The sequence below is a fragment of the Neltuma alba genome, unplaced genomic scaffold, assembly GCF_004799145.2.
Source record: "Neltuma alba isolate B1F8T4 unplaced genomic scaffold, ASM479914v2 tig00011777_pilon, whole genome shotgun sequence".
Lineage (NCBI taxonomy): Eukaryota > Viridiplantae > Streptophyta > Magnoliopsida > Fabales > Fabaceae > Neltuma > Neltuma alba.
The window spans coordinates 235,602-261,313 of record NW_021636400.1 but is presented as its reverse complement, the minus strand read 5'-3'; the positions used below and the strand labels follow the sequence as shown (position 1 = coordinate 261,313).

Genomic DNA, 25,712 nt, shown 5'->3' with positions numbered 1-25,712 from the left:
TCTCGTTCTGATTTTTGATATTTTTATTATTTTAAAGTCTAAAGTGTTCGTTTCAGCCTCCACATTTTTTTCCAAAAAATAAAGGCATATACGTTTGGCTCTCTGAATTAGTAAATTTAATTAAATTTCAGTAATCTTAACACTTAGTTTCATTTATCAGAAAATAAGTAACATAACAAACGAAGATGATGATTGTGTAATTAAGCACTAATAAAGGAAAGAAAGTAAAATAAAAATAATATATAGTCTAAATTATTTAAGGATCCATTTTTTCTTCATACACTCCACCATCTTCATTGAAACTATTTTGTCCAAATTTCCTTGTCAAGCTCTGCCACTCCATGGATCATTCACCATTGCTTCTTCATCAATGAGTTCTGCCACTAAACGGTCTCGCTGCTGATTACTTAGGTATTGGCCGTCGACGGAACAAAATCGCTGCTTTCAAAGTTCAATAATTTTCTTATAACTTGATTTTTTTAAAAATTATATATGTTAGTTAGGTTAATTTAAAATTAGATGCTAGATGCACTACAAAAAATTCGACCTTAGTCGCCGCTGAAAAGTTTCAGCGGCGACATTTTGTTGCCGCCAGGTCGTTGCCGTAGCGGCCGTGGCTGAAACTTATCAGCGGCGACAAAAATAGTTGCCGCTGAAAGTGAATTTTCAGCGGCGACTAAAAGTTGCCGTTGAAAGTCATATCAGCGGCGACTTTTTGTCGCTGCTGAAAGGTGAGAGTTTACCACCGGGAAAGAGTCGCCACCGAAACATAAGAATCAGCGGCGACTAATGTCGCCGCTGATTGTGGCTTCAGCGACGACTCTTTTGTGCCACTGAATCATTTTTTAGCGGCGACAAAAGTGTCGCCGCTGAATCCTTTTTAGCGGCGACATTTTGTCGCCGCTGAAGCCATAATCAATGGCGACACTTATGTCGCCGCTAAAACAAGCTTCAGCGGCGACACTTTTGTCGCCGCTGATTATATTTTCAGTGGCAACCTAATGTCACCGCTGATTACCCTTTTTTTGTGATTTTAATTATTTTTATAATATATTAATTATGCAAAAAATTTTATTTATATTCCTGATAAATATTATCAAAAGGTTTAATAAAAATAAAGTAATTAACACACAAATATAATATATTAAATGATAAGATTTATATAACCATCAAAGTGTTTTTGTGTCTTTAACTAAAAAAAAAATTATTCAATTAAAGGATACATTACATAATGTTAAAGAAAAATTATGTAGAAGGAGGGACGCTAGAAGTAGGGGTATCTGCAGGAGCATTTAACTGCATCTTTTGCATGAAAGCAGTGAACTGAGCTTGTATTCTCCGTTCCATCAGTTGCTCCATCCTTTGTTCAAGTTGGGTACGCTCTGCTTCCATCTTTGCTCGCTCTGCTGCACGTTCTGCTTCCATCCTCTCTCGCTCTGCAGCAAGATTTGCTTCCATCTTTTCTCGCTCCTCTTGAAATCTTCTTTCAAACTCTTCATACAACTGTGTGCGTACATTCTCAAGTGAATCACTAGATTGAGTGTGAAGTCTCTTCCTTTGAGGCTCTGCTCCATAACCTTTTCCTCTAACATATCCTGACCTCTCATCAAGAATAGCTGTTAATATCTCATCAGAGGTCATTCGAGCATCACTCTCTAAGGATTGCTGCTAAACGAGCTCATGCATACGATCCTGCAGTGACAAATTACAAATTACATTAATGAAAAAATAAAATTATTTAATTAAACATAAAGGACAAATATTATGTATACATGAATCTCTTCAGATTGCGGATCCACCCTCTAACTGGCCATCTGCGGTCTTCCTAGTATGTGTTATCTCCCAAACCTGATCTGGGGGGGCAGGCTGTCCAGTGGTGGGGTCTCTCTATAAAGCATAATATACAAAAATAACAAATCTCGAAAAATAAAAAAAATTGATGAGAAAAATAAAATGTAGTGAAGAGGCAACTTACTACAGAGAACTCAACCTCTGTAAATGATCGAGGACCACATGTATGCTTTGTTACTTGTTTTGCTCGGTTTTGTGTGTTCCTAGCACTTTTGTTCTACATGAAATTTGAGGAACTACTAAGCATGTTGAATGATATAGTTATATTATCCATTTAAATAGTTAGTATTTAGTAAGATACCTTAAATGGATCTGACTGAAAATATGTTAATAACCACTCCCAATCTTTAAAACTTACAGTTTGAGGTGGATTTGCCAACCTTTCTTCATCAGTGTCAAATTTCTTATAGTGAGTATGCAAGTTGGTCTTCCAATTTCTGAAAGCATTTTGCAATGTAGTCACTATCATTTTTTGGAACTTCTCTTCATCTGTTGCAACAGCAGGTTGAAATTTTTCCTAAAATAAAAATCAATATCAACATAAGTACTTGTTTTGAAAGCATAAATAAACTAAGATATATATTTACTAAACATAAATTGTACCTTCACTTTTAAAATCATAACATCAATATAATTTGTGTAAACATTCTTCCATTCAACACAATCCTTCAAAGATATTGTGGTTCTAATAACATAACCACAATAATTAGCTAGCTCTCTTGCTCCTCGCCCTACTGCTCTTGTCATGTCATCTGTGAAAGTAAGCTCAATCTTTCCTCCAAATTTAGTCATTAAGTCCACATTGAGCAACTTATAAACTCCTCTACCTTTCTTAATTATATTAGAAGACCCTATCATTTAGGTGAACAAATAATACAGTCAAAAGTATGTAATGCTGATTAGTTACTTGTATTATATAAAAGTAAAGAAAATTTACCTGCACTACTGTTTTGAGTAGGGGAGAGTCGGCAGGCAATTCCTCAAATTGCACTTGGAGTGGTCGAGGTGAAATGGTAGGTCTAATTGCAGGGGTAGAGCTAATACCTCCACTACTTGTGCTGCCATGTTGTGTGAAGGAAGAGCTTCTCCCACCTTGTCCTCTCTTTAGCCTTGACATATCCTGTAATAATGTACAAAATTTAGATTGCTTTTTATGTTAATAAAACTACTCTTTATGAACATAGTACATATTAACAAAAATTACAAAATCTAACTTGTCAAGAATATATTAGTAAAAACTACCATTTATAAGGATTATAGTTTCATTCTGTTGAGTCCTCTGTGGTACTATCATTATCTTCTATTTCACCTTCAATGTCACTTTCTTTTTCAGTATCATTATCATTATCATCAAGCACATCTTCTTCATCACTATCTTCATGAACTAGTGAATTGGATTCACTATCATCAATAAATCCAGTCTCCATAGTATGAATATTACTTCTTTGTGATGGTTCTCCTACTTGAATGAAAGTTTGGGGTTGGACATCATCTCCACACAAGTCAATAAAGATATCATGATGTATAAGACTTGCATTTAAATTAACCACCAATTGTTGATAAGGCTCTTCATCAACCATTGCAATATTAATACCACTACCAACATTAACATTTCAATCGGCATATTGAACAAGTCACGTGGATTGTTTTGACAACAACAATCCAACCCGGTTCAACAATATCATCCACATAAAAACTTGCTCTGCTTGAGATGCTAAAATAAATGGTTCATTAGTTTGTAATGAACATTGAGTGTTGATACTTGTGAACTCATACTTATCCACCTTATATCCTTTGCCATAATTAGCGACATCCCACCAGTGACACTTAAACAAGTATAATTTTTTATTCTCTATGTAAGATAACTCATAAATATGATCTAACACACCATAATATTCTTTATTAGCATTAGTGTCATCACCCTTGGCCATGACTCCATCATTTTGAGTTTTTTTCCCTATTGCCCGATCTTTTGCATGAAAGCGAAATCCATTGCCTATAAACATAGAGTAACGATTGACCACTCTTGATGGACCAATTGATAAACTTTTGAGTTCAGGACTTACAAAGCCTTGTGTGGACAACGCTATCACCTATTAAAGAAGAATCATTTCTTAAATATGCATGAATATTATTAATATAAACTTCAAAGCTCAAAGTCTAGAACTTACTCGTGAACAGAACCAATCAGGAAACTCTTTATATTGCCTTTGCTCACTCATTAATCCCCGAGCTTCAAGTTCTCTCCTATGTTCCCTACATGTTTTTACACAAGTGAGAAAAATATAAATTATAACAAATTCACTCTTATTAAGTTAAGTTGACGTACTCTATGAATGGCCAAGTTTCTTCACAATTTTGGAGCACATACATTCTTGCTTGACAATACTCTTCATAAGAAAGAGAGACTGATTCAAAATGTCCTTTAGCTTCACCACTTTTCTTGAACACTGAAAGCTCATTACTGATATTATTATCATTGATGTCATCATTCCGATGCTGCACATTAAATTTAGTAGGAATGTCTTTCAAGTATCGTGAACAAAAGTTAGACTTTCATCTGCCAAATATCCTTCTGCAATTGATCCTTCAGGTTGGACCTTATTGCCAACATATGACTTGAGAGTTCGCAAATACCTACAACAAAAAGTCGAGCCTTATTGAATGGTTTTAAATGATAGATTATAAATATAATTGTAAAGTAACCTTGTTAAAGTGAATTACCTTTCTATGGGGTACATCCAACAATACTGAACTGGCCCACCAACTTTTGCCTCTCCCGCTAAGTGTATAGGCAAATGAACCATTACGTCAAAAAAAGCAGGTGGGAATATGGTCTTTAACTTGCACAAAGTTATTTCTATTTGACTTTGAAGTTTGTCAAGTTCTTCACATGTTAAACACTTTGAACAAAGATTTTTAAAAAATCTTCCCAATTGTATTATTGGTTCACATACTTGGGGAGGCAGTAAACCACGTATTGCAATTGGAAATGTTTCCTGCAATAGCACATGGTGATCATGGCACTTCAAACCAAATATTTTTCGCTCATGAATGTTGACACACCTTGAGATATTAGATGCAAAAGCATCAGGTACTTTTAAGTTAGCCAAGAATTTGCAAAGGGATTGTTTCTTTTCAAAGGATAACGTATAAGGAGCAGGAGGCTTATAAACATCATTACCATTCTTAATCGGGTGCAAATTACTCCTAATGCCCAAATCCACCAGATCATACCTACTTTTTAATGTGTCCTTTGTCTTTCCAAGTAAATCCATCACTGTCGATACAAGATTATCAGAAACATTTCTTTCTATATGCATTACATCAAGATTATGCTGTATCAACAAATTTTTCCAATAAGGCAGTTGGAAAAAAATGCTTCTTTTCCTCCAATTATAAGCCTTACTATCTGTAGGGCACTTTCGTTTTTGGCCTTTCCCAAATGATATATTACCCAATTGTTCTAATTGCATAAGTGCTTCATCTCCAGTTAATGGAATTGGTGGAGCTCTGAGTTCTTCTTTTCCATCAAATGATTTTGCATCTTTGCGCCACAGGTGATTTTGTGGAAGAAAACGCCTATAACCCATGTAAGATAACTTGCTCCTTAATGAAATGCAATGCGTGTCTTTGTGACAACAAGGGCATGCAAACTTGCCTTTAGTTGACCATCCTGAAAGATTTCCATATACGGGAAAATCGTTTATTGTCCACAACACTGCTGCATACATAATAAAATTTGATTCAGAAAATGCATCATATGTTTGCACCCCTACTTCCCACAATTGTTTCAGCTCCTCAATCATTGGTTGTAAGTAAACATCTATTTCATTACCTGGACACTTTGGACTAGGAATAAGAAGTGTCATCATAAAGTATGGACTTTTCATGCAAAGCCATGGTGGCAAATTATATGGTACCAAAACTACAGGCCAAATACTATATTGGCACTCATATTCCCAAAAGGTTGAAATCCATCACTTGCCAAACCTAATCTAACACTTCTTGGATCAATAGAAAAGCTAGGGTATTGTGGGTCAAAGTGTTGCCAAGCAAGAGAGTCAGCTGGATGTCTCAATACACCATCATTTATATGCTTCTCCTTATGCCACCTCATTTCTTTGGCAGTGTCTCTTGCCATATAAAGCCTTTGTAACCTAGGTGTTATCGGAAAATGCCTTAAGACTTTCTGGGAAATTTTTTTTCCTTTTGCCTGTTCAACTTCCATCTAGGCATCTTGCACTTAAGACATGATTCTTCATTTGCATGTTCCCCCCATTTCCACAAGCATCAATTTTATGGTAATCTAAACCCAAATCACGAATTATCTTCTTAGCTTCATAGGATGAATTTGGCACTAAAGCCCCTTCTGGAAGAACATCTTTTAATAGGGCCAACAATGCGTCCATAGATTTGTTGCTCCAATGGTTAAGACACTTTAATTGAAGCAATTTTACAATAAAAGACAATTTTGACATCTTCTCACAACCTGGATAAAGTTCTATCTTTGCATCCTTTAACAAGTCGTAGAACCTTTTGGCATACACATTAGGCTCTTCATTCTCATTTAATTCATTGTTCATATCATTCATAGAAGGGAATATGCATCACATACCATTCTTGTAAGGTTCTCCTCATAAGTATCATGTTCTGCTGTTGTACTTGAAGTCTCACAATTACTTTGACATCTAAGAATTTCCCCATGTAAGTCCCACACCTTATAACTATCCCAAAAACCTTTACTCAATAAGTCAACCCTGACATCTCTTCTCGCTTTGAATATAACATTCATACATTTTTTACAGGGACATCGTATTTTGCTTGTCACTCCCTTATGAGGGAATGCCCATTCGAGAAAACCATCTACTCCTTTAATATATCTTAGGTTGCCTCTATCTTTAACATCCAACCAACTTTTATCTATTTCTATTTCATAAAAGCTGAGCACTGTACAAATATCTCCATGTCTAGCATTAACAAAAACAGAGAAAAAGGCCATTTATCAGGAGAAGAAACCAAGGTTCGGCCATGAATAAAAACTCTATCCGTCCTGACTATATATCCATCCTAACTATATATCTGATGTACTTTAAAAGGCCAAGACGTAGAAGCGTGATTTAAAATTATTCCCCACATGACAGTGTATAAACAATAAACAGACCTACTAATAGGAGTATAAACAATAAACCTCAGTTGAACCATTTATCAGGAGAAGAAACCAAGGTTCGGCCATGAATTAATATCATTGCAGCAAGTAGATTATTACAAATAATAATCAAAACAGGGGAAAGCGGTTCTAGCTTTTGATGTCATGTGAATAAAAGACAATCTAAAAGTTTGATTAAAGGAAGCAAGATCAGGGCCCATTTTGGACTTTGATTGTAATAAAATCTATTAACTGCAGTAGTGTTCAAAAATTATTATTGGGATCTGGTCACATTAAAAGACATATACAATTACAGCCAGATTTTTTTTTCCAAAATCAAAGCTAGATCTGGTTACTGAATTTAGAATCAAAGCCACGACTTAAATAGAAACAAGAGAATCTTCTCACAGCAAAAGCATGGGTTAGGTAATGAGTTTAATTAAAAGAGTGAGTTACTTAATCTGTATTTTGGTAGGTTTTAAATTGTTTTGGAATGCTGAAGAGATCTAACCTGATAGGACGACAGAAGGGGACGCAACTGATCCAATGGAAAGTGAAGAATTACAACTTCCCAAAATGTTGCTAATAGATACAATCACAAAAGCTTTACACACAAGGCAAAGTAGGGATCTATATGCGTTTGATAGCCTAGAGACTTGCAATCAGTGCCATATTCATCATGACCAACATCTACAAATTGGCAATTATATCCAACAGAGACTTGTGAGTACCTACAGTTATAATAGCAAGCCTCGTGAATATGATAGAATAATTGATGATCATATCAGAACCAAATCTGCTATATGCTCTAAAAATCTTCATGTAGGAAACTAATGGCACCATACCTTTAAATGGACCCGTTGCAAAGAACAAAACCAATATATAGCCTAATCACATGGATAGATAGCAGCAAGCCTCCAATAACCGCTACAATATAAACTTATATGAACACCACATCATTAAGAAAGTTTTGACCTAATTGAGAGATGAATTAGAACCACATACCTTTTTACAATTGGTGCTAATTGGGAAATGAAAGAAATCATATGGTTATTTATACCTCAGTTGTAACTTGACATTAGCTAATAAAAACTTAAATCGTGGTATTATAGGAAAATAACATAACACCTTCACAAGAGGCCTCTTAGTAATCACATCACCGCCATCCATCTCTTTTCTATATAATAAATATTCAAACACTTAATACAAGAACAATAGAATAATCCGTTATTATTAGGGACATTACTTTTATGCAAATTTACAAGATCTACAACTAGACATGACCAATCTAGACTTTTAAATCGAAACTGAATCATCTATTGTTAAGCCTAAGAGAACAATATACATACATATATTCAAGAATTGAATTTTTATTCCACCATTTCAGGACCGAATAGTCATCGAAGGATGAATCTTTAATATCTAAAATTATATCCCTCATACAATTTGCAATGTAATTAAAAACCTAAATTACGTATATAAAGAGAAAAATATACCATAACATGTCACAGCCTCCAAGGTTGCTCCTCGACGCTCAACTTGATGGGCTTCAAGTCATTGAAAGAAATTTAATAACAAGAAACAATGAATGTAAAGTGCACATCATCATCATCATCATCATCATAATCAATGAGTTAGTTAAAAAAAAATTGAATAGCTTACAGATATGGAGTCTAATCAAATACATGCTTTGCTTCACTTCTCAAAAAATCAAAATGTTTTGTTTTGTTTCTTTGATTGTTAAATAGAATTGACTATATAAGAATATGTGTGTGTGTGTAAATAAATGGATGGGAAAACAATTGAAATAAAACAAAGGGCATTCTCATATATGTGTGTGCGTGTGTGCCTCCCCATTAATGTCATTCGGAGAACGAACAAAAAAGGTGTTATTGTTTAGGTAGGACAGATGGATTTAGTGCCCCCCCCAAAAAAAACATACACATATAAATGAAATTGTTGTGATTTCATACTCTAAAATGTAAATGGTTTTTGCTCTAATATAATAATCTATTTGAATCAGATTTTTGAAACAGATTTTTATATGTATAATAATCCCCTGTAATGCATCTGAACACCAACAACAATTATACATATATATATTCATTATAGCAACTCTATTTTTGAATCAGATATTCATTTCCTTAGACAATGCCATTTGGAAAACTGTTACTTGTTAAATTTATTGGTGCCAAAAGCAAAAATATTGCAGTGATTTGCCACACTTCAGCAAATTCAACCGAAACAAAAAAGGACAAATTTCAACAAGAGCCACATAGATTTCAGTAAGTACTTGAACTTTAGCCACAATTCAGTGCAAGATTTCAACAATATAAGATACACAAGAACAAAATTGTTTAACAAAACAGCACAAGAATCTAACTTTCCTCAACTGATGAACTATTTTTTAAGTTACAGCAAGAATCCAAAATGATTAGCATAAGCAAAAAACTTACTTGGACTGAAGCAACTGCTGTCAAAAGGGAAGAGATCATAAACAAAGACAGAACGAAGAAGGAGGCGAGACCCATCAAAGACCCATATGAACCAGCTCGAAAATGGAACAAGATGAAGGAAAGAGGAAGAAGAGATGAGGCAAGAGGTTTCTGATCAGACCCAACAGAGAACCGCGACCTAGCTTGAAGACGAAACAAGTAGAAGGCTAGACTCAACGAAGAACATTTCGGTCAGACCCACGAATCAGCTCCAAGATAGAGAGGAAAACGAGACAGAGGGAAGGAGATCCGGTGACACCCAGTGGAGACCACCCACAAACGGAGAAGAAGAGGAATAGATAGCGGAGCGCGATTGAGAGAAAAGGGCAAGAGGGAGGGTGCACCATATGGAGGGAATCCAAGTTTTTTAATAATTAAATTGGACCAGGCACCAAAAATTTAAAAGCCCAGCTTGGGCCCGACGCCATAACCAGGCAACAGTGGCTGGTCCACTTTGCACCAAACGCCGTTGATAGACAGACAATTAAAATTTAAAAATAAAAATCAAGTTTTTAATTGTATATGCTATAAAAGAAAATTTCTCATAAAAATTTTCAATTTGTAAAAAGAAAAAACAAAAATACTAATTAAAACTAAATCATTTGAGTTAAAAAAATTAAAGTTTTTGTCACATGAATTAAATAAAAATATAAGTAAAATAAAAATGTGTCTATTTCATATTGTTATTTTATGAGATGAAAAATAATTCAAATTTATTTTGAATATTTATGGCTTCTGTTCAAAATTGAACAAAAGCCATAAGCACACTTATGGCATCAGGTCTTGGGAGACTAGAAGCGAAAAGTATTTGGATAACATAGTACTACTGTTCCTTACATAACTGACACCAAAAGTAGTAGTTATATTTGTATTTTGCACTAGTGTTAGTTGACTTCTAAAGTTCACTCCTCACGCCACACACAAGCAAAATTATTTGTACATCTCATAGTCATCTATTCGAACAGCAACAATAGTTATATATATATATATATATATATGTATGTATATTCACTGCAACAACTCCGTTTAATAAAATGAAAGAAGATGTAGATGTAAAATATACCTTTTTGCTGCAAATCATGTCGTTATTTCATTGACGCTACCCTTAAAATTAGTCCTTCTTGCAGCTTCAAGCAGAGCTGAAACCCCAACAACTTGATTATTGGTAAGTGCTCACATTCATCACATTATATCAACATGATCGACCTAACAATTTTTAAGAACATGAAATAATCATCTCAAATAAATTTCCTTTAAATTTAGCTTAGAAATCAGTTCCTAATGAAATATTATCCTTGATCCTCATAACTATGTGAAGTTCATACTTGGCTTTAAGTAGATTTTACAAGATTTCTTCAATACCCACATATATCAATAGATTCCGACTATCACAAATCTTTTCCTACATTTTGCAAGTAGATACACGATAAAAACAAAATTAATTAAAAGTTATTCCATAAACCAAACATATCCACTCCAAGTCATGACATTAGAAGATTTCAGCAGTAAAAACATCTTTCAACAGACATATATTTCTGCAACTGAAATTGCAGAACAAGATTTTAGGAGAAAAAACAAAACCTGTTACATTTGAAAAGCTATTACTTGCTACATAAACAAAATAAGATTTCAGGAAAATTGTTACATTTGAAAACCCAGAGTTTAGCAACAGAAACAGATTTCAACAAACAAATATTTCAACAAGAGAATTCAGAACTAGTTTTCAGGGGGAAAAAAAAACCTGGTGCATTGACTTGCCGCACATCAGCACAAGATTTCAGCAAAAGTCTTACTTGTTAAACTAATTGGTGCCAAAAGCATAAGAACTGATTTTTGATAGGTTCACAGCTAAATTGGCTGGTATTGGTTCAGCAACAGAATTGATTTTTGGATCTTTTTTATCAATCACGCAACCTCATTCCTTTACTTTTATTGGTTTGTGTTTCTATCAAGTGAATTGGTTCAATGACCATTGCTCCATTTTTCTAGTTTGATCAGAATGTAGTTTTCGCATAACATAGTGCAATTTAATACAAAAAAGGACATTCGCATTCTTGACAGCATCCCTTCCTACACAACAAAAATTTGTACTCCTAAATCACGGTAAGGATTGGTCATCATGTTAGCAAGTATAACCCATTCAACCAAATAACTTCTCATCTCATTTACAACTGCAAAACTACCATTCTATGTACAATAAACAGGAGATCGTGGAAAATCCCACAGAAACAATTTAAAAAAAAAACCGAACGAACAGAGTATACGGCAATCACACGATTCTTTAACAGATCAAGCAATTTTCAGTTTCAGCAACAATCCAAAATGATCAGCAAAACTAAAATACTCACTAGAACCTAAGCTTCAAACAAATTACTGTCAACGCACAGCATTGAGATATGCAGGACCTAAGGCATCATCGACAAAGGTGAAGAAGAAAGAGCAGAGCAGCTTCGGTGATACCCAAAAGGTGATGAAGGCAGATTCTAAGTGCCACTCGAAGATAGATAAAGAAGAAGGTGAGACCCACGAACCTGCTCGAACCCAACGCGAAGAAGAAGAACGCCAGTCCCAACTGCCACCTTGAAGACAGAACGAAGAAGGCGAGACTCGGAACCAATTCAAAGATAGAATAAGCAGAAAGCAAGACGATTAGCTCGAGACCTACTAGACCACCCATAAAGACAGATATGGAGGAATGGGGCAAGAAGAACACAGCTGATGACCGAACTACCGAAGACAGAGGGCGCGCTGATGAAAATATGGAGGGAAGGGAAATTTTTTTTTAAGTATCAACCGAGTCAGGACTGAAGCCATAGCAAACTACGGCTGCTGGTCTATTATGGGCCAGACGCAATAGGCATAAAAAAAATTACATACAGCTTGTAGGAAAAAAAATTGCATACAACATTTGGTTAGATATATACTAGATGCTGTACCTAATATAAATAGATAATTTCTTAATTTTAGTTTGAAATAAATCAAGTTTTTAATTGTATAAAATCATTTAAAAGAAAATTTCTCATTAAAAACTATTCAGTTATTGAAAAAGAAAAAAAAGAATTAAAAAATATATTATTTCAATTTAAAAAATTAAAATTTTTAATGGAATTAATTAAATAAAAATGAAACCATAGTACGTAATAATGCATTTATACCTTATAGAAGAAGATGTCCTAATGTTATTATATGAAATGAAATATAATTTAAAATTATTTGGTATATTTATGGAGTTTGTTCAAAATTGAACAGAAGCCATATGTAAGCTTATGGCATCAAGTTCGAGGAGGTCAGAAGTGAAAAGTGTTGAAAGAACATACAACTTCTGTTTCCTGTATAACTGACACCAAAAGTAGAAGTTAAATTGGTATTTTGCACTAGTGAGACTTCAAAAGCGAAGAAGAAGATTGGCACACTTACAAGGATGACAGCAAGAAAGAACGCTGGAAGTGATGGAATAAACACAAAAATGGACGTTGGAAGCTAAGTCAGACGCTCAAAGCTTTTGCTGCGCGGCGTTGGGGATCGAGAGGGAAAGGTAAAATTTTCAAAAGATTGGGGCGGGTTAAATTGTTTTGGGTTTCAAAATGAGAAAGTTTATATATAAAAACAATTCGCCACCCTTGCCAAGTACGCGCGTGGCTTCATTGGCCGGGGGGAAATATTAACCTCCACCAGGTCCCCTGTTCGAACCAGTCAGATGACAAATTATTTTTAACCTTTTTGAGCCAAAATGAAAGTGTGAAAAATCAAACATGGGGATTTGTTAGATTCGAACACAGGACCTCCAGATTAGAATAAACAGACCTGGCCAGTCAGGACAACGAATTTGATTGAAACCATCAGCGAACAGAAAATATATATACATATAATATGCAACCGTATATGTTATACAAAATTTAATTAATCACATTTTAAATAAAAAATATAAATAGTAATAATATTTAATTAACTATATACACGATTTTATTATCTATATCTCTCACACATTTTTAATTAATTATATTATCTCCTTCAATAATTTTATTTCTCAATCCTCTCATACATATGTTCATCATCAAATATGATTATGTTAATTAAGTAAGCTCACACTAATTTAATTATAATAATCTCTCTCATATATTTAATTATGTTATCTCTTTCAATTATAATATCCTTCTCTCTCTCTCCCACACACACACACTCTATCCTTCACTACTTTCCCCATCACTCAAACTTGCTTACTTTCTCATGCATGTCTCCATCTCATTTCTCTCCCATGCACAATGTTTTTCTATTCCATCTCTCAAATATTTGGATATAGTGTATGCCATTTATATAAACTCCAAACTTTCTTCCTCTCCCTTTCTCTCTCAAACACCACATTATCTTCCTTTTAGTCTCTCTCTAACACAAAAATACATAAAATAACATTAATTATCAAAGTTACTTAATTACACAAATAAAAGATTATAATATAAAATTTTTACAAAAAATTAAAAAATGTGCAAAAAACTTTCAAAGTCGCCGCTGAAAGGAGATTCAGCGGCGACAATGCTTCAGTGGCGAGACAATGTGTCGCCGTTGAAAAGAGATTCAGCGGCGACCAAGTGTCACCGCTAAAAGTCGCTTCAGTGGCGATATAAATTGTCGCCACTGGAAGAAGATTCAGCGGCGACTTTTGGTTGCCGCTGAAAAGACATTCAGCGGCGACTCTAATGTCGCCACTGAAAGTATACACTTTCAGCGGTGACAACTTTTGTCGCCGCTGAAAGTTGCAGTTACAGCAGCGACAATGAAAAGTCACCGCCGTAACTATCACTTTTGGCGGCGACATTTTTGTCGCCGCAAAAGGACTTGACTTTCAGCGGCGACACTTCTTGTTGCCACTGAAAGTCATATTTTCAGCGGCGACTTCTTTTGTCGCTGCTGAAAGTCGTCACTGAAAGTTTAATTTTTTTGTAGTGATGGTAGAGGAATTGACCATCTAAACAGTAAGCTTTTGAAGTTTCATTACACAGCTTAAATTTATGTCGTTGAGATAAAATGTTTGTGTGTGCCTGTGTGTGCATACGTGCGTGTGCGTGTAAAGTGAGTTTCTGATTAGAACAGGTTTAAGGCAGAGAAAATAATGTGCTATCAAAATTGTGCCTTTTAATTTGGAGTTTCATTAAACGGCTTGAAATATTGAATACTGGCCTGTTATAGTCATAGCCACATGGCCGTTAGATACAATAAGAACCCAAATCTTAGAGATAAGCTAGCTTGTAATTTAAGGACAAATTTAACAAAAAGAGCTCAATTCACAAAAGCAAGTGTAAAAGAAAAACAATGTGGTTTGACATCTAGAATTACAAATTAATGGAAAAGAATGAAACTTAAAATAAGAAAGCTTAGGAATCACACCCATTTTTCAATTCCAGGCTCTCCAACTCCAAACACGAAAAGATGTTCAAGTTTAGTTAAATTCACATCCGAAGCTCAGTTCTTTCACATCTTTCATCTTTTCCAATAGAAACTTCACCCACATTCGTACATACATGATTCGATCTTCCCTTAATCATTAATTGATTAATACTCCCTCTGTTCCTTATTATAAGAGACGAATAACCAAATTACGTTGATAAAAAAAAACAGTTAAAATTAGTTAAGAACAATTAATATGTAAAAAGTATAATTTTTTTTCCAAAAATGCCCTCATTAATAAGGAGAGAGAACATGAGAGAGAACAATGGTAATTTATTAAAAGAAAGAGAAGTCGGAAGGAGAGAGAGCGTGAGTTGGAGACAATAAATATGGGTAAAATAGGAAATCAACACAAAAAAGTAGAGACAACTTTTAAGTGTCTCTTATATATAGGAACATGCCATAAGCACCAAATGTCTCTTATAATAAGGAACGGAGGGAGTAATATATATATTTATATAAGAGATGGGTGTGTTTTCAAAAACTAACCACGAGAGGCTCAGAAAATGCCATGGACTTTGAATGGAATGAAAGTTCTATATCCACTACAAAAAAACAACGGATTAGCGACTGAATGAAATTCCGTCGCTAATTTCCGACGGAATTGCGATAGACTTGCCACGGAATTTAGCGATGGAATAATTTCATCACAAATTCTGTCACTAAATGACGAATACTAACGGAATTTGAGACGGAATGTTTCCGTCGCTAAATTCCGTGGCAAGTCCATCGTAATTCCATCGAAAAAATTAGCGACGGAATTTCCGTTGCAAATCCGTGGGTAATTTGCAGAAGAGGTGGGGTTAGCCTATTCCAACTTTGCGACGAAATTTCTGACAGAAAAAATTTCGGTGGCTAAATTCTGTCAAAATTCCGTCGCTAAATGATGGATATTGACGGAATTTGGGACGGAATGTTTCCGTCACTAAATTTCGTGGCAAGTTTGTCGCAATTCTGTCAGAAAAATTAGCGACGGAATTTCCGTCGCAATTCCGTAGCAAATCTGTGGGTAATTTGCAGAGGAGGTGGGGTTAGCCTATTCCAACTTTGCGACGGAATTTCCGACAGAAAAAATTTCCGTGGCTAAATTCCGTTAGAATTCCGTCGCTAAATGACGAATACTGACGGAATTTGGGACTGAATGTTTCCGTCGCTAAATTTCGTGGCAAGTCCGTGCAATTCCGTTGGAAAAATTAGCGATAGAATTTTCGTCACAAATCTGTCGCAAATCTGTGGGTAATTTGCAGAAGAAGTGGGGTTAGCCTATTCCAACTTTGCGACGGAATTTTTGATGGAAAAAATTTCCGTGGCTAAATGACGAATACTGACGGAATTTGGGACAGAATATTTCCATCGCTAAATTTCGTGGCAAGTCTGTTGCAATTCCGTCGGAAAAATTAGCGACGGAATTTCTGTCGCAAATCTGTCGCAAATCTGTGGGTAATTTGTAGAAGAGGTGGGGTTAGCCTATTCCAACTTTGCGACGGAATTTTTGATGGAAAAAATTTCCGTGGCTAAATTTTGTCAGAATTCCGTCGCTAAATGACGAATACTGACAGAATTTGGGACGGAATGTTTCCATCACTAAATTCCGTGGCAAGTCCGTCGCAATTCCGTCAAAAAAATTAGCGACGGAATTTCCGTCGCAAATCCGTGGGTAATTTGCAGAAGAGGTGGGGTTAGCCTATTCCAACTTTGCGACGGAATTTCTAACAGAAAAAATATCTGTGGCTAAATTTCGTCAGAAATCCGTTGCTAATTGTGTCGCTAATGCAAAATTTATGATTTTTTTTTGCTAGCAAAATTTATGTAATTTTTAATTTTCTTATAATATTTGAATAATTTATGTAATATATAAAAATATGATGATTGATACATATTTTTCATAAGAAAATAAAAGTTAATCAATCTCATTATTGGAGCAAGTTTTTGACGTGAAATATTTTTTGAACTTATGAAGTTAAATTAAAAGATATGAATATAGTTCCTAAGAATTTGATATGATTATATTGTCTTGTTAAGATATGAATATCTTTTTGTTGGGTTGCTTCTCTTTCTCTTCCTACATCATCATGGAGTAAGTTTTAGTTAGTTAGATACAATGAGAGATATGTGGAAAATGTAAAGATATGTTGAACTTTTATCTAATTGATAACTTATTTAACAACATATTTAATTATTAGCTTGTTTTCATTGAATCAATAATGGTGCCATGTACTTTAGGACTAAACAATAAACACAATAACTATAATATCCTTAAAAAAATTGAAAAATAATATAATATAATATAATAATATTTTATTATTAAAAAAAAAGAAAAGGTCCAAATTTCCACCGATATTTTGGTGGAAAGTTGGAGGGGGGTGGAAAACGTGGGGTTTGGGTTTGAAATTCCCCTCCCCCAATAATTGTGTGGGGGTGTTAAATACCCCCTACCATTCATTTCCCCCTGGCAGGCGCAAGAAGGGGAGAGAGAGAGAGAGAGAGCTGAAGTGTGTGTGAGAGAGAGAAGTATACCCGTGAAGCACAGGGCAAGCTTTGAAGATATTTTATAATGTAGGAGGACAATTACAGAGAATGAGAAACCAGAGATGAGAAGCAAACAAAGACAGCAACTTAGCAAGCAAACACGAGGAGCAAATTGAACTAGATTAGAGTTCTCTCGCGTATTCTGGAATTTGGGCAATATCAATTTGCTTTTATAATCTAGGAGGATAATTATAGAGAATAAGAAACTGGAGATGAGGAGCAAACAAAGGTAGTAACTTAGCAAACAAAGACAAGGAGCAAATCGAATTAGATTAGAGCAAGAGGGGAAAACGAAGAAAAAAGGAACCTGCAACTTTGCGATTGCAACTGTAGGAGCGGAGGAGCAACATGTTGATGATAGGAGGAAGAGAGCCAAAGCCAATCTGCAAGTATGACTGAGTATGGAGGAGGAGTGATGATCAAACGAGTAGGATTGCAAAATTACGATAAGAGAAATTAGGTTAGGGATTCAACGAAAGGGGAAAAGGAAGAAGAAAAAGGAACCCACGAACTTTACGAGCGTGATTGTCGGAGCGGAGGAGTGATGACCGAATGAGAAGGATTACGAAATTGCTATGAGAGAAATTAGGTTAGGGATTCAGCGAAGGGGGAAAAAGAAGAAGAAAAAGGAATCTGCGAACTTTGAGAGTACGACTCTGGGAGCGAAGGACCAACGATGGGGGGAGGCGATAGGGGGAGGAGGAGCCAAGGCTGATCTGCGACTAGATTGCGAGTGCGAGTACAACTTAAGTGGCGGAGGAGGGACGACCGAACAAGGAGCAGGAATTAGGTTAGTGATTCGTTCAAATTATAAAATTCAAATTACAATTATAATACTCCTCGATCTTTAATTTAAGACCTATTTAATTATTTGGATTTGATTAAAATATTTAGATAAGTTAGTTAATTATAAAAAAAATGTCATATTTTTTTAAAAATACTATAATTATCTTTCTTAATATCCTTCCTCCATATCCTATTTGATTATGGTTGAGAAAGTACCACTAAAGATAATTTAGAAAAATTGATAAATGTGATAAATAAGTCTTATATGTAGGACTAAGATCAACTCAACAATTATGTCTTATTAAGAACAAGAGGAGTAATACAATTTTCTAAAATTAGAATACAATTATAATCATTATAATTAAACTAATTTACTTAACTTACTTAATCTGCCCTAATTAGTTAAATGGATTTTATAATTAGGAATGGATATAGTATTATTTATTTTTTAACTCTAATTTTCATAATTATAAGGGCTAATTAATCTCCGGATCTTATAGTCTCATCTCATTTTTAATTAGATCCCTATAAAAATTTATTTTTATCATATCATTTTACTTTCATGTGTTTTTAATTAAGCCTCTCCATTTATTTCTTTTTTATCAAGTCCTTATAGTTTCACTTTTTTTTTAATTATGTCCTTTGTAGTTTTAAAAAAAATTATCTATTAACTTTATTCTTTAAAATTAATTTCCTTTTTAAATTAATAATGATATAATTGGACAAAATAATTAATATAATCATTTAGTAATTAATAATTAAAGAGAATAATTAATTATATTTAAGTATAAATTATTTATAATTATAAAAATTAGAATTGAAAAATAAATGATATATATGTTTAACTCAAAATTTAAAAGAATATATACATAAGATTATTATAATAATTTATTATTTATAGAATAAAGAATAAAAAATAAAAACACCTAATTAAAAATAAGGTAAAATAATAAGGATATGATAAAAAGAAAACAATTATAAGAACTTGATTAAAAACATGTGAAATTATAAGGATTTGATAAAAAGAAAAAAGTTATAAGGCTCTAATTAAAAATCGGTTGAGACTATAAGAACTTTCATATTAATTATTCCTAATTATAAAATTCAAATTATAATAATAAAATTTTGGATTAATATAATTTTTAGTCCCTCAAATTTGCTTTCATTTTAGTTTTGGTCCCTCAAGGGGCAAAATGATATAAATTTTTATTGGATTATAGGGACCAATATTTTAGATGAAAAGAAACTTGAGGACCAAACCTTTTGGTTTAAAACTTGAGGAATCAAAACCAAAATGAAGAAAAATTTGAAAGACCAAATTTTGTATTAACCCTAAAATTTTCTAAAAATTAGAATATAATTATTATAAAGATAATTTTGAGAGACTATGGATTAAAGTCTTATACTAACTCCAGTTCTTAATATAAGGTCTTGTTTGACTTTTATTTTGGTCTTAAATATAAGACCCCAATCCACTTTATCTCTCATATTTATGTATTTTTTTTCCAAAGTAGTCCTTCTATTAATAGTAGTTCTAGCCACTACACTTGATTAGTAAGAATATTTTAGGAAATACAACATTTGTTTGTGACAAATAACTAACTTAACTTATTTCCTTAATCTCCTCAAATTAGTCAGCTAGCTCTTATAATTAGGATCGGAGGTAGTATTTAAAAACACATCTAACCTCCCCTCCAGCTCTTATAATTAGGAACAAAAGAAGTATTTTTTTTATTTTTCCATTCTAATTTTTATAATTGTAAAATTCAAATTATGATAATAAAATTTTCTAAAATTAGAATATAATTATAAATAATTTATAGTTTATTATAACTAATTATTCTAATTAATTATTAATCCAATTATATAATTATTAATTTATTAATTTCAAAATGAACACCAAAAATATACTTTAAGATGCTATACACACCAAAAAAAAAAAAAAGATAAAGTGTCAGATACTTAAGATTCTAAAAAAAAATTTATCTCACAAATAATAGAAAAATATTATTTATTAATAAATGAGTATATTAATTTTTTTTTTTCAATTATATAATTATTAATTTAAAAATAAACACAAAAAATGATTTAAAATGCTTAACACATCTAAAAAAAACTTTAAAGTGCTAGAGGCATCTTGTTCCTTGATTGTTTGTTATTAAATTTTAAAAAAAGTTATCTAACAAATAATAGATAAAAATATTAAATAGTTTTTTCCAATTAAACAATAATAGAAAAATGCATATAGTCCATGCTCTAGACATTTCAAAAGGATGATAAATCTCATCAGCATATTCCTATCTCATTCTCACATTACCGTCCCAACAAGAAAATGTTGAGGGTAAAAAAGAAAAAAAGAAAAGAAAAGACCAACATGAAAATGACATCAAGTCCATTGTCCTCACGAGTGATGCAAAAGGCCCAACACCGACCAAAATCTCCAGCATCCATAGCTGTTATTGTGAGCCCCAACTATTGTACATGTGAACATGTAAAAGCCAAGAGTGGAGGACACATGGGGACGCGTAAGGACCAAGGGCAGTCCATATATTGGCAGCTTCCTCCTAGATAACACATGGGAACCATGAAAAAAGTAAGGAATCTTCTGACACATTTAGCTTTTGTGTGGGTTGGTGGTGTATTAAATTAAAATCTTTCAAAGAACCAAACTCCTCAGTAATCAACCTGATGACATCAATGAGAAAACCTTACAGTCTCCTCCACTATTAGTAGGGAGCAAAAAAAAAAAAAAACAAGAACCTACAACAAGGGAGCAAAGAAAGGTATGCATAATCTCTCAAAGATTTAGCAGTAGATTTACATGTGAAATGTTCAAAGATATAATTCTTGGTACCAAAACATAAATCTGAGAAAGAAGTGGGTTTTTTTTCAAAACCGAAGACCACTATAACCTTCTCTACCATTGCTTACATGCTTGAAACCTGCAATAAGAGGTTTTAAATTTGTTTTTTTAGGGGTCGAGTTTTGGTTAAGAGACTAGAATGAGAAAAGACTAAAACAGAGAACAATAACTACTATAATGCTGGTTAGACCTAGAACTGGTAATATTAACTAAGTAATAGAAGAAAATAGGATAGCTTATAATTCTTGGTACCAAAATGGAGATCTGGGAAAGCAGTGAGTTTTTTTCAACACCAAAGCCCACTATAACCTTCTCCACTAGTGCTCACATGCTTGAAACCTATAACAAGAGGTTTAAAACTTTTTCAAGGGTTGAGTTTGATTAAGAGACTAGAATGAGAAAAGGCTAAAACAGAGAATAATGACTGTTATGATGCTAGTTAGACCTAGAACTATAGACTAAGAGAAGAAGAAAATAGGAACGCTTTCCATTAGAAAATAGCACTAAAAATCTCACCAACTCTCTCTCTCTCTCTAATAGACCTAAGCAGAATCTTCCAGAATATTAAAGTACTCTATGAAATTTGTAACACTTTATTGATGAGGCTGGGTGCCTTTTCATGGGAGTAGCTTACAGAGAGAATAATGCAAATAATTTCAAATAGGAAACATGAAATTGGCAAAACATCCAAACTGAACAAAGATTACAGAGACAAAAAAGTTTAGAACAAAGAAATATTAGCAAAACATCATAGACAGACAAGTTTATAACAAAGAAATATTAGCCAAACATCCAAACTGAACAAAGAAATTTTGCAGAGAAAAAAAGTTTAGAACAGAGAAATAAAAGGGAACACGGATAGGTAACACTCTACTGAAGGTTTACAATCTTGCAAATGTATTCCTAAATTAACTTGCAAAAAAGGAAGCATAACATACATTAATGTCCATTTGAAGTATTAAGAAGATAGTTTAAAATATAAATAACAGCAAGAATAAAACGTACTTGAAACTTTTTGTTTTATTCCAAAAATATTGACGCTTGAATCAGCATAAAAGTCAAACCCTTTGGAGCTCAATGGACTTGAGATCCATCTATCAAATGTCAGTGTAAAAGTCAAACCCTTTGGAGTTTAATGGACTTGAGATCTATCTATCAAATGCCCCCTCTGGAAAAAAAAATGGAAGAAAACTTGTTTGCTTGCCAGGATGAAAGTTTCAAGCTATATAGTTTACAAGTTGAACATTGAACATTTACAGAAGCTAGATATAGGAATTAGGAGCATTTTATTTGAAGAGCATACAGGGTAATAATTTCCAACAATTGGTTGATTTACTTGTAGATCCCAGTCTGTCCCAAAATCTTGAATCTGTAAAACAATTGGAATATCAGAATACAAAAAAAGCTGTAATCAATAAATTCATGTCTAAATTTAGATAAAAGTCTCAAACTTCCTAAGTAGCCAGTCCAATATGCATTTGGATGATTAGCATACCTGAAATTAAGCTATTCAAAAGTGAGCTCTATGAAGCCTATATCCAATAATGAAATACCTAGGAGAAACTTACAGGAAGAAATCATCAGATTTAAGTAGCCATTTCTCATTTGCTGCACCATGCGAAGCTAGAGAAAAACCCATAAAACCATACCAAAACCTGATAAGCACAAAAGCACACAGCCAGAACAAAACTAAACAACAAAAACATTAGACAAAAACCAATAACAGAAGCTTTAAAAAAGCCAAAGAGCCTCAACCTACTCTACTCCTTCCAGTAGAACCATACAAAGCCAAAGAACCAAAGAGGAAGAAATATTGGACAATCAGGCTAAACTAATCTTCCAATGGCAGGATCTCTAGTTCACTTAAGACCTCCTCATACATATCATGCTGCCTTTATAGCCTTATCTCTTTCTTTTTGTGCCTTTAGAACCTTTAATTCTAAGCACAGGATATGCTTCATAGCATCTGAGTCAAGGCTAAATGAACTATGGCTCATTGAAGTAGAACAAGAGCTGTCTGCATTCTCAAGCTGAACAAATGATTCCTCCTCCTCTCCTTTAACAATGGAAGCACCACCATAGCTTTCTGCTTTCCCAAGCTCATATGCCTAAAAAACCTTTACTGCCTCATCCCATGATTTGTAGGAATGATGCACATTATTGGGAAAACCATTAACTTGACTGGCATATTCCTCTAATTGTCAAAAACCCTCTTTTTCTTCCTTCAAAGACAACATAAAATATTTTCTCCCCCTTCTTCCTTTTAGAAGGAGGAGCAAAAGTAAGGCTGCTGCTTCCCATCCCTACTTCTTTCTCCTCTCCTTTAGAAGTGGAAGCACCACCACAGCTTCCTGCTTTCCCAAGCTTATATGCCTTAAAAGCCCTTACTACGGCATCCCATGATTTGTAGGAACAATGCACATTACTGGGAAAACCATTAACTTGATTAGCACATTCCTCCCAACTATAAAAAACCCCTCTTTTTCTTCCTTCAAAGACAACATAAAATTTTTCCTTCTCCTTTTTCCTTTCAAAAGACGAAGCAAAAGTGGGGCTGCCGCCTCCCATCTCTACATAAAATATCTTACCATATTTCAATAAAGGAGTGTAACATTGATAGGTAAAGAGAGAGATTTTGAGGGGGGAAAAAAAGGAAAATAAAGGAGAGAGCAAGTAAATATAGAAGAAATCAACAGGAAAGAGATGAACTTTATAAACTTAATTTAGAACAATCCAAAACCACGCAATCTTGCAATGAATAAACATGATGTGGAATTTAACCTATGATTCAGTCCAAGTCAAAATTGCCTTCTAATGGAAACTACTCCAAAATCACTATATTACTCAATGGAACGGGCTACATTTGGGCTTTCTTTCTAACATATGTATACTTGGGCCCATGCTCAACACCTTTGTTCTGAATTTTTCTGGTTTAAGAAACTAATTGACAGGTGACAAATTAAACTAATTAAAGAGAGGCATAGTGACACCCATCATTAATCACTCCCAAATATAATGAAATTGATTGATTGATACTGATCATATAAACTGCAAAATTTGGCCCTTTCTCAAATTGAAATAAATCTAATAAGTGTCACACAATCAATTTAGATTATATTCTATAAAACTTTATGGCTTTACAATCACAACTTCACAAAGAAAGAAAAGGCAAGCACATATATGATCAATGGACATAAAAATTGAATTTTATATACAAAAGAGAATATGCTTAGAAATAGATACAATATCTAATACGATGACTTCTCTCTACAATAATAATCAAAGGTTTACAAATATGAACATGCTGAAAAAAAGTAACTCACCATATTAACAAAACTACATTAACCAAAAACCTTAGCATGCATTTATACGATGGAATTTGGGCAATAGCAATGTATTTTTATAATCTAAGAAGATAATTACAGAGAATGAGAAACTGGAGATGAGGAGCAAACAAAGATAGCAACTTAGCAAATAAGGATAAGGAGCAAACCGAATTAGATTAGAGTGAAAGGGGAAAAAGAAGAAAAAGGAACCTGCAACTTTGCGAGTATGATTGTAGGAGTGGAGGAGCAACGTGTTGACGATGGGAGAAGGAGGAGCTAAAGCCAATTTGCAAGTGCGATTGAGTGGCGGAGGAGGAGTGACAACCAAATGAGTCGGATTGCGAAATTGCAATAAGAGAAATTAGGTTAGGGATTCAGTGAAAGGGGAAAAAGAAGAAGAAAAGGGAATCCATGAACTTTACGAGTGCAACTGTAGGACTGGACGAGCAACGATGGAGGTAGGTGATGGGGGGAGGAGCCAAAACCGATCTGAGAGTGCGCTGAGTGGCAGAGGAGGAGGGATGACTGATTGTGGAGATCGTAGAGCAACTCTGATGAGAGAATTAGGTTTAGGGATTCAAATTATAAAATTCAAACTAGAGCTAGTAGATGGTTAGATTTAGTCGTAAATATGAAATCCTAACCCACTTTGTTTCCCAAATTTATAATTTTTTCCCTTAAAGCTCCCTATGGATTACATGTATTAAGGGGTTTCCATCTAAAAGTAATCATAGTTAAAGATGGCATTTTAAGAAAATCAAATCATATTTGTTACAAATAATTGACATAACTAACTTCCTTATTCTATCCATCTAGCTCTTATACTAAGGATCACAAGGAGTATATATTTTTTTTAATTCTAATTTTTATAATTATATAATCCAAATTATAATAATAAAATTTTCTAAAATTAGAATTCAACTATAAATAATTTATAATTAATTATAATTGATTATTCTAATTAAATTTTAATTACTGAATGATTATATTAATTATTTTGTCCAGCTATATAATTATTAATTTAAAAATAAAATTAATTTTAATAAATAAATTTTGACTAAAATATACATTTGGTCCTTTATATTTGCACTAAGTTTCACTTTAGTCATTTAAGTTTAAAAAGTGTACATTTAGTCATTTAAACTTAACATCGTTAACCTTATGAACAGAAAATGTTGACTCAACAAGTTTAAATATTTTAACTCTCACTAATTGATAGCCTATATGTTATTTTTGATCAATTATTTTTAATAAAAAATTAATTAATTAAT

The 25,712-nt window shown here is 33.5% G+C and overlaps 2 long non-coding RNA genes across 2 annotated transcripts; one reads left to right on the top strand and one right to left on the bottom strand.

Moving 5' to 3' along the window:
- Positions 1-7,716: 7,716 nt before the first annotated feature.
- On the bottom strand, positions 7,717-9,826 carry LOC114717829 (uncharacterized). Its single transcript, XR_003737755.1, has 4 exons — positions 9,457-9,826; positions 8,497-8,547; positions 7,846-7,927; positions 7,717-7,731 (listed from the first exon to the last, which is right to left on the bottom strand). It is a non-coding gene; the product is annotated as an uncharacterized LOC114717829 (long non-coding RNA).
- On the top strand, positions 7,913-22,797 carry LOC114717830 (uncharacterized). The gene is made up of 3 exons (XR_003737756.1): positions 7,913-8,100; positions 8,665-8,671; positions 22,787-22,797. It is a non-coding gene; the product is annotated as an uncharacterized LOC114717830 (long non-coding RNA).
- Positions 22,798-25,712: the final 2,915 nt, after the last annotated feature.